At 41.6% G+C, this 12,001-nt stretch overlaps 1 non-coding gene across 1 annotated transcript; it reads right to left on the bottom strand.

Annotated features, from left to right (window-relative positions):
* Positions 1–10,250: 10,250 nt before the first annotated feature.
* On the bottom strand, positions 10,251–10,354 carry LOC124103331 (U6 spliceosomal RNA). The gene has a single exon (XR_006855176.1). It is a non-coding gene; the product is annotated as a U6 spliceosomal RNA (small nuclear RNA).
* Positions 10,355–12,001: the final 1,647 nt, after the last annotated feature.

The following is a 12,001-nucleotide window of genomic DNA, read 5'->3' on the forward strand; positions in this document are numbered from 1 at the left end:
GGATTGCCTAGAACCAGAACTGAGAGCACCAAGGACAAATGGGTCTAAGGGCAGATCACATAGGCCCTTATCAATCAGGGTAAAGAGTTTGGAGGTCATTCCAAGAACAAAAGTGAACATTTGAAAGATCTGGGTCAGGAGAGGGATTGTGATAGGATTTATGAGTTAGAAAGGTCAATCTGAGCTGGGCAAAGTGGTCCCTGCCTATAATCTGGGATATTCAGGAAGCTGAGGCAGGAGGATCACAAGTTCAAGGTCAACTGTGGCAATTTAGTACCGGGGATTGAACTCAAGCGCACTTGACCACTGAGCCACATCCCCAGCCCTTTTTTGTATTTTTAAAAAAATTTTAATAAAAATAAAAAGGGCTGGGGTTGTAGCTTAATGGTAGAGTGCCCCTGGTTCAATCCCTAGTAATGCAAAAAAGAAAAAAGATCACTCTGGGGTGGGGTGTGGCTCAGTGATGGAGCACTTTCCTAGCATATGCCTGGTTTCCATCCCAGCACCACCAACAAAGGAAAGAAAGGAAGAAGGAAAAAAGGTTACTCTGTTTTCTCCTTCATGAGACAAACAGTGGGAGGGAATTAAGACCCCAAATGGATTCCCAAATACTGAGTTACTGCCTTAATCTAGGGAAGAGATGATGATGTTACAAACTAGGGCATGCAGCAAACATCCATTTCTTTTAGGTTCTGGGGACTGAACCCAGGGGTTCTTAACCACTGAGCCACATCCCCAGCACTTTTTAATATTTTATTTAGAGACAGAGTCTTGCTGAATTGCTTAGCCTTACTAAATTGCTGAGGCTGGCTTTGAACTTGTGATCCTCTTGCCTCAGCCTCAGGAGCTGCTGAGATTACAGGCATGCACCATTGTGCCCAGCTATAAACACCCTTTTCTAATCTTCCTGGACTGTCCTATATATACTAGGTGGTACTAGGTGGTAGTCCCTGAGTGAGACGGCAAGATTACTGTGTATATTCCTACACTGAGGAAGCTCATAGTCTGGCAAGGAAGGTAAATTATTATTTGTTAAGTAAACAGAGGATCACAATGCAGTGTGATAGGTGCTATAATAGAAGTGACAACAAATGTCTGGGGGTCAGAGCTTCCAGGAGTTCTCAGATTTCCCACTGAGGGCCAGAGTTCTCATCTGTTTCTTTCCAAGAGAGATAGGCTTTGGTTCCCACCACTGGAAGAAGGGGTTCTTGGCTCTTTTGGATCTAGTGATGTAAAAGGAAATGTAAATAAAACTAGGAATTGCTTTCCTCATTCTTGGGAGGGTGAGATTTGAAGGCCAAAGAGTCCAGCTTGCCACTCATTGACAAGGCCACACCTGAGTGTTTTCTAGCCCTTGCTCCACCGAGATCATGTCATGAGCCCAGCCTTGAATCCAGAACTTTCCTGGCCATGACTGAACATGAATTTCTTCAAAGAGTTTTAGGCTGGGCAGCATGCTTGTGATGATAGCAACTCAGGAAGCTGAGGCAGGAGGATTCCAAGTTCGAGGCCAGCCTCAGCAACTCAGCAAGATTCTGTCTCAGAATAAAAAGGGTTGGAGATGTAACTCAGTGGTTCTATCTCCAGTTAATACACACACACACACACACACACAGAATTTTCAACTCCAAAAGATTTGTTAATATGTTTCATTATGATCATTTTCTCTTTGCTTCCTCCCATGTTCCAGTTCTGTTCCATTGGTCCTTTCCTCTTGGCATAGAAGCACACCCAGGTCTTTGCCATCTCCTTAAATGATCCCTTTCATGAATCTGTATTAGCCACAAATTAATATCTGCCATTAAGATATTAATTAATATCTTGCCTGGAACTCACAGAAGGTGCTGAATGAGCAAAGAAATCTATGAATCCATCATTCCCTTCCCCAGGTCTTTCCAATCCTCAGTATTCTCTGCCTCTTTTGACTTCCCATACCTTTATTTCCCCTCATGTGGGTGTTAAATGCAGTTGTTAAATGCAGTTGAGACATTTCCAATGCACTTTTTTTTTAAAGAGAGAGAGAGAGAGAGAGAGAGAGAGACAGAATTTTTTAATATTTATTTTTTAGTTATCGGCGGACACAACATCTTTATTTGTATGTGGTGCTGAGGATCGAACCTGGGCCACAAGCATGCTAGGCAAGCGAGCTACCACTTGAGCCACATCCCCAGCCCTTTTTTTTTTTTTTTTAACGGGATCTAACTCAAGGCATTTTAGCACTGAGCTACATCCTCAGTCCTTTTTATCTTTTGAGACAGGGTCTCACTAAATTGATGAGGGTCTTGCTAAGTTGCTGAGGCTGGCCTCAAATTTGTGATCCTCCTGTATCAGCTTCCTGAGTGTCCAGGATTATAGATGTATGCCACCAAGCCCAGCCCAATGCACTTTAATTTGATGGCAGTTAGGGATTTAGCTTAATGGCAGTTACTTCCTTCTTTGAGGTCATATCTTCCTTGTAGCCACCGTAGGGATCTTTCAAAATTGCAAATCTGCTTTATATACAACCAGAGATATGAAAAATTGTGCTGTATATGTGTAATAAGAATTGTAATGCACTCTGTTGTCATTTATTTTTTTTAAATCAATTAAAATATTGCAAATCTGACACCATTATACCCTTGCTTAAAATCTTTCATGATTGCTATCTCTTTAAGAGATAAACCTAAGCCCCAAGACAAAAGTCTTTTAGGTTCCCTCCAACCTTTCTAGTCTGATCTCCTGCCTCTTTTTCCATAAATCTGAAGACATTTCCAAATCATTCAAGGCTCTTGCCTTCAAACCTTGTCCACCCACCAAGTCTTCTTCACCTTTCAACATCTTATCCCAAAATGCCTCCTGAAAAAGTCTTGTAAGGCTTCCTTGACTCCCCCTACCAGTGTTGTTCTTTGCATTATTATGCACCATACAGTGTTATTTGCATTCTTTTCTCCACTAAATACAAGTTATTTGAAGGCAAAGCCTGTCCTGAAGACTCCAGGATTTAGCTTTGTGTCTGACTAGAGATGCTAAGGGTATGAATCAACAAAAGGAATGATCTTAGGATAGGAATGGAATCATTGGTATCCTAAGAAGTGATATCATTGGTGGGGGGTTCAGGTCTGCTCCAGAGCTCTAGGGCTGGGGCTCATAACCATTAAATGGCCAATGCCTAGCTCCATTTTTCAGTGTTCTATTGAATCTTTTTTTTTTTTTTTTTGTATCCTTTTGCCCTCTCTGGCCTCCTGCCTCTGTGCTCTTCCTTCCTTTAAATTTTCTGGTTATAGATTTCCTGCTTAATGCACACATTAGACTGGGGGTGTTGCTCAGTGGTAGATGCGTGCTTAGCAGTCCCCAGTACAGGGGTGGGGGTTGGGGGAGGAACACATACTAACACATAGGGATTAAGGTATAAGGTGTAGGGTTGTGTTTGCAATTCAATAATAAGAATACTTTTTCTAGTTCACTATTTCATTGAATTTTTCCTTTTGCAATGCTGAGGATTGAACCCAGAGTCTTATGCATGCTAAACAAGTGCTCTACCACTGAGCCACACCCCCAGCCCTCACTGGATCCTTATATAAATCCTGGATAGCTGGAAAATAAGCTTTCTCTCTCTCTTCTTATAGACAGAAGCCATGGAGAAGGAGGTCCCTTGGCTAAGAATTTAATGGAGTCTTACAAGAGCCATAGTCTCTAAGCTTCTCTTTGTGTAGCTAAGGGACACGTATCTGGGACATGTGGCTCAACAAAGGGCCTCTGTCTTCTTACCAGATGGTCTGGAAGGGAAAGGGTGAGGAGGTGTGTAGGGGAATGAAGGAAAGGAACTAAGCACTGCTCTGCATGATAACATCAGCCAGCTGGCTCTGAGGAGAGAGATGACTCCAGAATTGGGAGATGCTTAAAGCTCAGGCTTAGGTAAATTGAATGTAAGAATGCTTTTTTGGCTAGGTGTGGTGATGCACTCCTGTAATTGATACTACTCCAAAGTCTGAGGCAAGAGGATTGAAAGTTCAAGTCCAGCCTGTTTGACTTAGTGAGACGCTGTATGAAATGAAGAAAAACAGCTGGGACTGTAAAGCATTTACCTAACATGCCCAAAGACCTAGGTTCAATTCCTATTACTGCAATAAACAAACAAACAAACAAATAAAAATTTAAAAATAAATAAAAATAAAAGTATTTATTTTTCTTTTTAAAGAGATAGTGTCTGACTATGTTGCCTAGACTGGCCTTGAACTCCTGGCCTCATGCAATTATTTTACCTCCAGCCTCCAAATGGCTGGACTTCTGGCACATGTCACCATACATGGAAGGATTTTTTGGGGGGTTGGGGAGAACTGGGGATTGAACCCAGGGGTTCTTTACCACTAAGCCATATCCCCATCCCTTTTTATTTTTTTATAATGAGATGGGATCTAGTTAAGTTGCTGAGACAGGCCTCAAACTTGCAATTTCCTGTCCCCATCAGGCTTCAGCAGAGTGCAGTTTCTCTGTCCATGATGACTATACATGATCCACTCCCAGCTGACACTCTGAAACTGCCCTTGTCTGTCTGTCTGTCTGAACCCTTTGCTTTGACAACTCTGCAGGATTGGTTTCTTAAAATCCGTATCTGACCACTTCCAGTGACTCTTGGACTCTGCATTCATCTCTCTCTGCCTTTGCTCTTGTCTCAGCATCCTGTAACCCTGTGGATTAACCTTTCTTTCTTTTTCCTTTTTTTTTTTTTTGTGGTGGGGGCAGGGATACCAGGATTGAACTCAGGAGCACTTAACCACTGAGCCATATCCCCATCCCTTTTTTATATTTTATTTAGAGACAGGGTCTCACTGAGTTGCTTAGGGCCTCACTAAGTTGCTGAGGCTGGCCTTGAATTTGTAATCCTCTTGCCTCAGCCTCCTGAGTCACTGGGATTATAGGTGTGTACTACTTGGTGCAGCCCTCTTAACCATTTCTTAATCTTTCTGTGAAATATTTATTTATTTATTTTTGTGGTACTGGAGATTGATATGTGATCCATTTATTGTGTGAAGTATAATGTGTGACTTAGTGTTTAGATATTAGAAATTAAGACTGGAAGAAAAGAAGTTATGTTCACCCTGCTTATAACTCTCAGGTGACCTGGAGAATTTAGAGAATCACTGATGAAAATGGTGAAGCCTATGAATTTATTGTTATTTAATAAATTCTGACATTGTGGAAAGGTACCAACATGTTTCATGATGGACTCACTCACGACCAACATGCAAAAGAGGTTGAGTGACTGGCCCAAGGTCTCTAAGCTTTTTCCACAGGACCAATGGGGTTCGTTTGCTGGTCAAGGGAAAAGCCTTTAAAAAACAGTACTGGGAAAATGACACTTGCACAGGTGAATGAATGTCTAATGGTTCAAGTTTAGGCATCAGTGGAGGGAGGCATAAAAATCTAGCTCCTCAAATCACACTTCAAAGGCAACCACCAAGTCTTAAAAATAAAACTCGCCCTGCATGGCTGGCTTGTGTGGGAGACAGTTCATGGTCCTTTTTAGGTTGGGCAAAAAGGACTGGCACATTAACACTGAGAACAAGGAATTCCACTGAAGGTCACCTAGAAGTGGAGAACAAAGGAGTAGTACTTAGGTCTCCTGACCCATAAAACTTTTCTCAACCAGTGAACCAATGTTTATTGGGAATCAGTTATGTGACTGCTACTATGATAACGTATACTAGGGAAGTTAAATACACAAATCTTATATATTAAAGCATTTATACTAGCATGTACGTGCACACACAAAAGGCCATTTAAAGGAACCTGCAGACAAAGAAAACTTCAGAGAAGTAGCCAGCTAAATTAGGATGAAGGCATTGTGGCTGAGATGTTTTGTGGGGCAGATCTGTAAGAAAAGTGCTGCAAATTGTCTTGGTTCCTTCCAACTAACAATGTTTCATCTGTTTGTAGTTAGTAAGTGTCATTTAGGTTTTCCACCTCTAGGATCTGAGATAAGAACTAGGAAACTCTGGGAAAATGGACTTGTTTAATGACAGTAGCAAAGGGAGTAATTAAACAAGCTCATTTAGCTGAGAAATTCTGTGATTTATGAGATACTAAGGAAACGGGGTCTCCCAGTAATGTTAGGAGCTTGGGAGTGCGGACTTGTAGATTTCTTGACCAGCTCTGTCCTTGTTATGCAGAGTGACCTTAAGACCTTCACCCTACCTGATTCCCTTCATTTCCTGCTGATGCCTGGGCAGCTCAACCCTCCCCTTCCAGCTGGGGGCCCAGGCTCCACCCACCTTGACCCTTCCTGTCACACATGCATTCAGAGTGGACCTTGTTTCTTTCTGAACAGGAAGTTGGGTTTTTTTTTGTTTTTTTTTTGGTACCAGGGATTGAACTTGGGGCACTTAACTACTGAACCATATCCCCAGCCCTTTTTTATTATTTATTTATTTATTTATTTATTTTAAAAATATTTATGTAGTTGTAGATGAACACACAGTATTTTTATTTATTTTTATGTGGTGCTGAGGATTGAACCCAGTGCCTCACACATGTGAGGCAAGCATTTTACCACTGAGCTAGTTCCTCAGCCCTTTTATTTTCTATTTTGAGACAGGGTCTCACTCAGTTGCTTAGGGCTTCACTGAATTGCCAAAGCTGGCTTTGAACTTAGAATCCTCCTGCCTCAACCTCCAGAGCTATGGGGTTTACTGACATATGCCACCACACTTGGCGGAACAGAAAGCTTCCGGGTTCGATCCTCAGCACCACATACAAACAAAGATGTTGTGTCCGCCGAAAATTAAAAATAAATAAATATATTAAAAAAAAAAAGAAATTGTGTATGCTAGCCATCATATAACACGTGTAGGGTATCTCAGTGTCCCTTATTTCACTTTATTGCTCTGTATGTATGCCTGTCAATATCAAACTCTGTTTCATGTGGATGTGTTGTAGTTTAACAAAAGCTGGAGCAACCTTCTTTTCTGTCATGGACCCGCAACAGACCATACGATGCCCTCTGCAATTAATATTGATTGGATTATTAATAAAATTGCCCATTTTGGAAAGTGATGCTAGCTACCCACCCAGCAGTTTTAGATCTTTAGAGTGGGTTTAAGCCACATAAAAGTGAAGTGTTAACTTACATAACACTTTTTTTTTTTTGTGGTACTGAGGAATTCCCAGGGACGCTCTATCACTAAGCTACATTCCCAGTTCTTTTAAACAATTTTTTTTTTTTTTAATTTTGGGAGAGGATCTCACTAAATTGCTCACACTGGTCTTGAATTTGTGATCCTCCTGCCACAGCCTCCCATGTAGAGGATTACAGGCATATGCCGCCACACCCAGCCCCCAAACACTTGGCTATTAAAACAAAAAAATCTTGTAAGTTCTTGGTTTTTTTTTTTTTTTGTACCACATGAATAAACTTCAATACAACTTACAAAAACCCACAAATACAATACAATCGTAAAATGTTAGGCTACTACAGTGTCTAAACTTGACATTTTTGATTTTGTTTTCAAAGTGAAAATACTGGGCTAGGGATGTAGCTCAGTGGTAGAACACGTGTCCAGCATGCACAAGACCCTGGGTTCAATTCCCCAGCACAAAAATAAATAAATAAATAAATAAAAGCATCTCCTTTTTTTTTCTGACAAAGTAACTCAATATCACTTGATCAAAGTTAGTAAAAGTTTTCTTAGAAAATAAACATAGCTTTTTGTGTTCTAGAGTCTGTTTTAAGTGTAGTTTATACATTATACAAATGATATACTTTATATTTCTCTTTGTATTTTTCAATATGGATATATTTCAGGATATATTTAAATATTTTACATATTATACTCTTTGGTAATAATAACTGCCATTTACCAACCACAAATTGTGTGCCATTCAGTTCACATTTATTGGTTTCTTTCTTTCTTTCTTTCACTGGGGATTGAATTCAGGGTCTCTTGACCACTGAGCCACATCCCCACCCTTATTTATTTATTTATTTTTTTCTTTTGGTGGGGAGTTACTAGGGATTGAACTCAGAGATTGAACCAAAGATATGGCTCAGTGGTCAAGTGCCCCTGTGTTCAATCCCCTGAACTCAGGGGCACTTGACCACTGAACCACTTCCCCATAACTTTTTTGTATTTTACTTAGAGACAGGGTCTCAATGAGTTCTTAATGCCTCGCTAAATTGCTGAGGCTGGCTTTGAATTCCAGATCCTCCTGCCACGAGAGGCGCTGGGATTATAGGTGTGCGCCACCGTGCCCAGCCCCAGCCCTATTTTGTATTTTATTTAGAGACAGGGAATCACTGAATTGCTTAGTGCCTCGCTGTTGCTAAGGCTGGCTTTGAACTTGCGATCCTCCTGCCTCAGTCTCCTGAGACACTGGGATTATATCCCAGATGAATTCTTTTTTTTTTTAAATATTTATTTTTCAGTTTTTGGCCGACACAACATCTTTGTTTGTATGTGGTGCTAAGGATCAAACCCGGGCCGCACACATGCCAGGCGAGCGCGCTACCACTTGAGCCATATACCCAGCCCCCAGATGAATTCTTATCAAAAGACCTCCATTGGAGCCAGGTGTGGTAGTGCATGCCTGTAGTCCCAGTGGCTTGGGAGGCTGAGGCAGGAGGATCACTTAGTGAGGCCCTAAGCAACTCGGTGAGGCCCTGTCTCTAAATAAAATACCAAAATAGGGCTGGGTATATGGCTCAGTGGTCAAGTGCCCCCTGACTTCAATCCTTGATACCTTCCCTCCAACCAAAAAAAAAAAAAAGGTGGGAGGGCGCTGGTGATGTGACTCAGTGACAAAGTGCTCCTGGATTCAATCCACAGTACCAAAAGAAAGAAAGAAAAAGACCTCCACTGGGCTGGAGGTAGGGCTTAGTGCTACAGCAATAGTGGGGCACTAAAGCAACTCAGTGAGACCCTGTCTCTAAATAAAATACAAAATGTGGCTCAGTGGTTGAGTGCCCCTGAGTTCAATCTCTGGTACCCCTCCCCCCCCACAAAAAAAAGCAAACCTCTACCTCATAAAAGTCTTTTTTGTGTGTGGGGGGGCACTGAGCCCAGGAGCAAAAGGTCATGGTGAGGGCTGGGATGTGGCTCAGTGGTTGAGCACTTACAAATACCTCCCCCCCCCCCCCCCCCCCCCCCCCCCCCCCCCCCCCCCCGCCGCCTGGCAACACACACACACACACACACACACAAAGACATGATAGCCGGCAGGAATGGAGATTTTGTATGACTCTCCACAAAATGAACGTACAAAGGCTCACCTCATCACCACCACTACTCTCAGCACAATTTGTAGCATGTCAATTTTCAGCCTCCCCTATGATTCTAGTCACTGGGGAGATAAGCCAATTACCTGTTGTCAAGTTTATGACATTAGACCCTTTCCATCATGAAAAGAGTGCCTCCTATTTTCATTGGAATAGACCCTTATCTATTCGTGTTTGTTTTCTTTGATTCTGCTGAAGATGAATGTGAAATGTATGAATTCCTCAAAGATCATCAGGTGGGGACTGGAGGTGTTTGGAGCCTCTTATTGCCAAAATACACTAATAGCTAAGAATCAGGAGGTAGAAAGTAGGTACTTTTTTTTTTTTGTCACCAGGGATTGAACCAAGAAGTGCTGAACCACATCCCCAGCCATTTTTTAAAAATACTTTATTTAGAGAGCATCTCACTAAGTTGCTTAGGTCCTCACTAAGTTGTTGAAGCTGACTTTGAACTTGCGTTTCTCCTTTCTCAGTTGCTGGGATTATAGGCATACTCTACCATGACCAGCTGAAATGGGAAAAATTATACCTAATGACCTATTCACAAAATTTTTGCCTCCTGTTCCCATGAATCTGTTCTCTGTTGACTTCAAAGTTTTATTTAATTATTTATTTTATAAGTTCCTTGAAATTATGTTATTGGGAGGTAAACAAGATACAAATTATATAAACTTATCTAAAGCAGTATTAATGGTACATACTTAAACAAGTGGTAAATGTGATGGGAAGAAACATTTTTAGTAAAATATGTGTGTATGTGTGCATGTGTATGATTATTCGATGTGCATTCTAGCTTTATAAAAAAATACAGAACGGTGTGGTTGGGGCTATGGCTCAGCTATAGAGCACTTGACTAGCACATCCTCAGCACCACATAAAAATAAATAAATTTAAAAAAAATAAAAAAAAATAAATTTCAAGGTAAAAAATAAATAAATAAATAAATAAATAAATAAATAAAATAAAGGTATTGTGTCCATGTACAACTAAAATTTTTTAAAAAAATATATGGAATGCTTTAGGAATTGCCTGTCATCCTGTGCAGGGACTGTGCTAATCACTGTATCCTTCCAATTTTAGTATGTGTGCTGCCAAAGCAAGCACAACTTCAAGATTTTCACACCCAAGTGAGGAATGGAATGCTTCCACCAGGAGACATACTTAAATGGGAGCTAATATTACCACCTGTGTTTTGTCTCCTTGTGTCATCAGGAAAAAAAGAATGGTGGACCTAGGCATGTACTGCACATTACTGGGGTCGCTGACCTCAGTTATCAAGTTGCTGGAGGACACTATGGGTAGGGAGGAGGATGGCTTCTGGGAGCTCCTTCTGGGAAGTGTAAAGAAGAGGGCTGTGTGTGCCTACTGGGCAATAAAAGAGTGGGCGATAGGGGACTTAGGCCATTGCTCTGGTTGCCTGCTCCCAAATTCCCTATCCTATTTGTGTCTTTTCCAATGAGAGTGCCTTAGTGGAGTAAAGACCCTAACCTCCGCTATAGCAGGAGGCATACCCTCTTCATTCTTTGAGGGGATGGGAACTACATATTGAACCCAGGGCCTTGTGCAGGCTAAGAATGTGCTCTGCTGTTGAGCTACACGGGCAGTACCCTGTTTTCCCCTTCCCGCAGGGAGAGTGCATGGGCATGTACCTGCACATAGCTAGTTTAGTCAGTTGTAAATCCCTGCCTTTGAATCTGGAGGAAGTGCCAGCTATGAAGAGAAATGCAAGCAGGTGTCCCTTAGGGGCAGTGCCTGAAGGGGCTTGTCAGCCTGACTCTTCTGCTGGCAGGTTAGTGTTCTGAGTGCCTGAACAACCTTGGTTCTGGCCCATTTTCTTTTCTTTCTTTTTCTTTTCTATTTGTCTTTTTTTTTTTTTGTATCAGGGATTGAACTCACTGAGCTGCATTCCCAGCCCATTTGATTTTTTATTTTGAGACAGGGTCTCTCTAAGTTGTTTAGGGCCTTGCTAAGTTGCTAAGGCTGGCTTTGAACTTGTGATCTTCCCACCTCAGCCTCCCAAGGCACAGATGACAAGTGTTCACCACCATGCTGGGCTTCTGGCCCATCTTATAAACCCGGTTCTCTAGTCTTCCTGGAGATTGCCTTTTGGTCAGTTTATTTTGGGGGTTACTGAGGATTGAACTGTGGAGTCTTTATCTCTGAACTATACCCCCCAGTTTTTCTATTTTAATAGATTTATTTTATTTTATGTGTGTGTGTGTGTGTGTGTGTTTTACTGGGGATTGAACCCAGGACCTCATGTATGCTAGGAAAGTGCTCTACCACTGAGCATACTCCCAGCCCTTATATTTTTTATTTTGAGAAAATGTCTAGCTGATTGCCCAAGCTGACCTTGATCTTGTGATTCTCCTGCCTCGACTCCTGAGAAGCGGATTACAGGTGTGTGTCACTACGCATGCCAGTTAATTCCTCCCTTGCTCAAGTTATCCATGGTCTGTTCTGATGTTTTCAGCCAACAGCTCTCACTGCTACAAGGGAGATGTGAGCACAAACAAGTTCACCTTTTTATATTGTGATTCAGACCATTCATGCTTCCCCCCTCCTTACCAGAGCACTCCATGTTTTTACAACTTCATCTTTGTATAGAGGATAGGATAGATCCTGTAAATGAAGAACTGGGAATGTAGCTCAGTGGTAGAGGGCCCTGGATTCAAGCCTCAGTAGGAGGGAAAAAAGATTAAAATCACACTTCTTTGAGGATTTCCTTGGAATCTATGACCAAAAGTAGAT

Source organism: Marmota monax, unplaced genomic scaffold, assembly GCF_021218885.2.
Source record: "Marmota monax isolate L192 unplaced genomic scaffold, Marmota_monax_Labrador192_F-V1.1 WCK01_AAM20220418_F8-fsc00163, whole genome shotgun sequence".
Classification (NCBI taxonomy): domain Eukaryota; kingdom Metazoa; phylum Chordata; class Mammalia; order Rodentia; family Sciuridae; genus Marmota; species Marmota monax.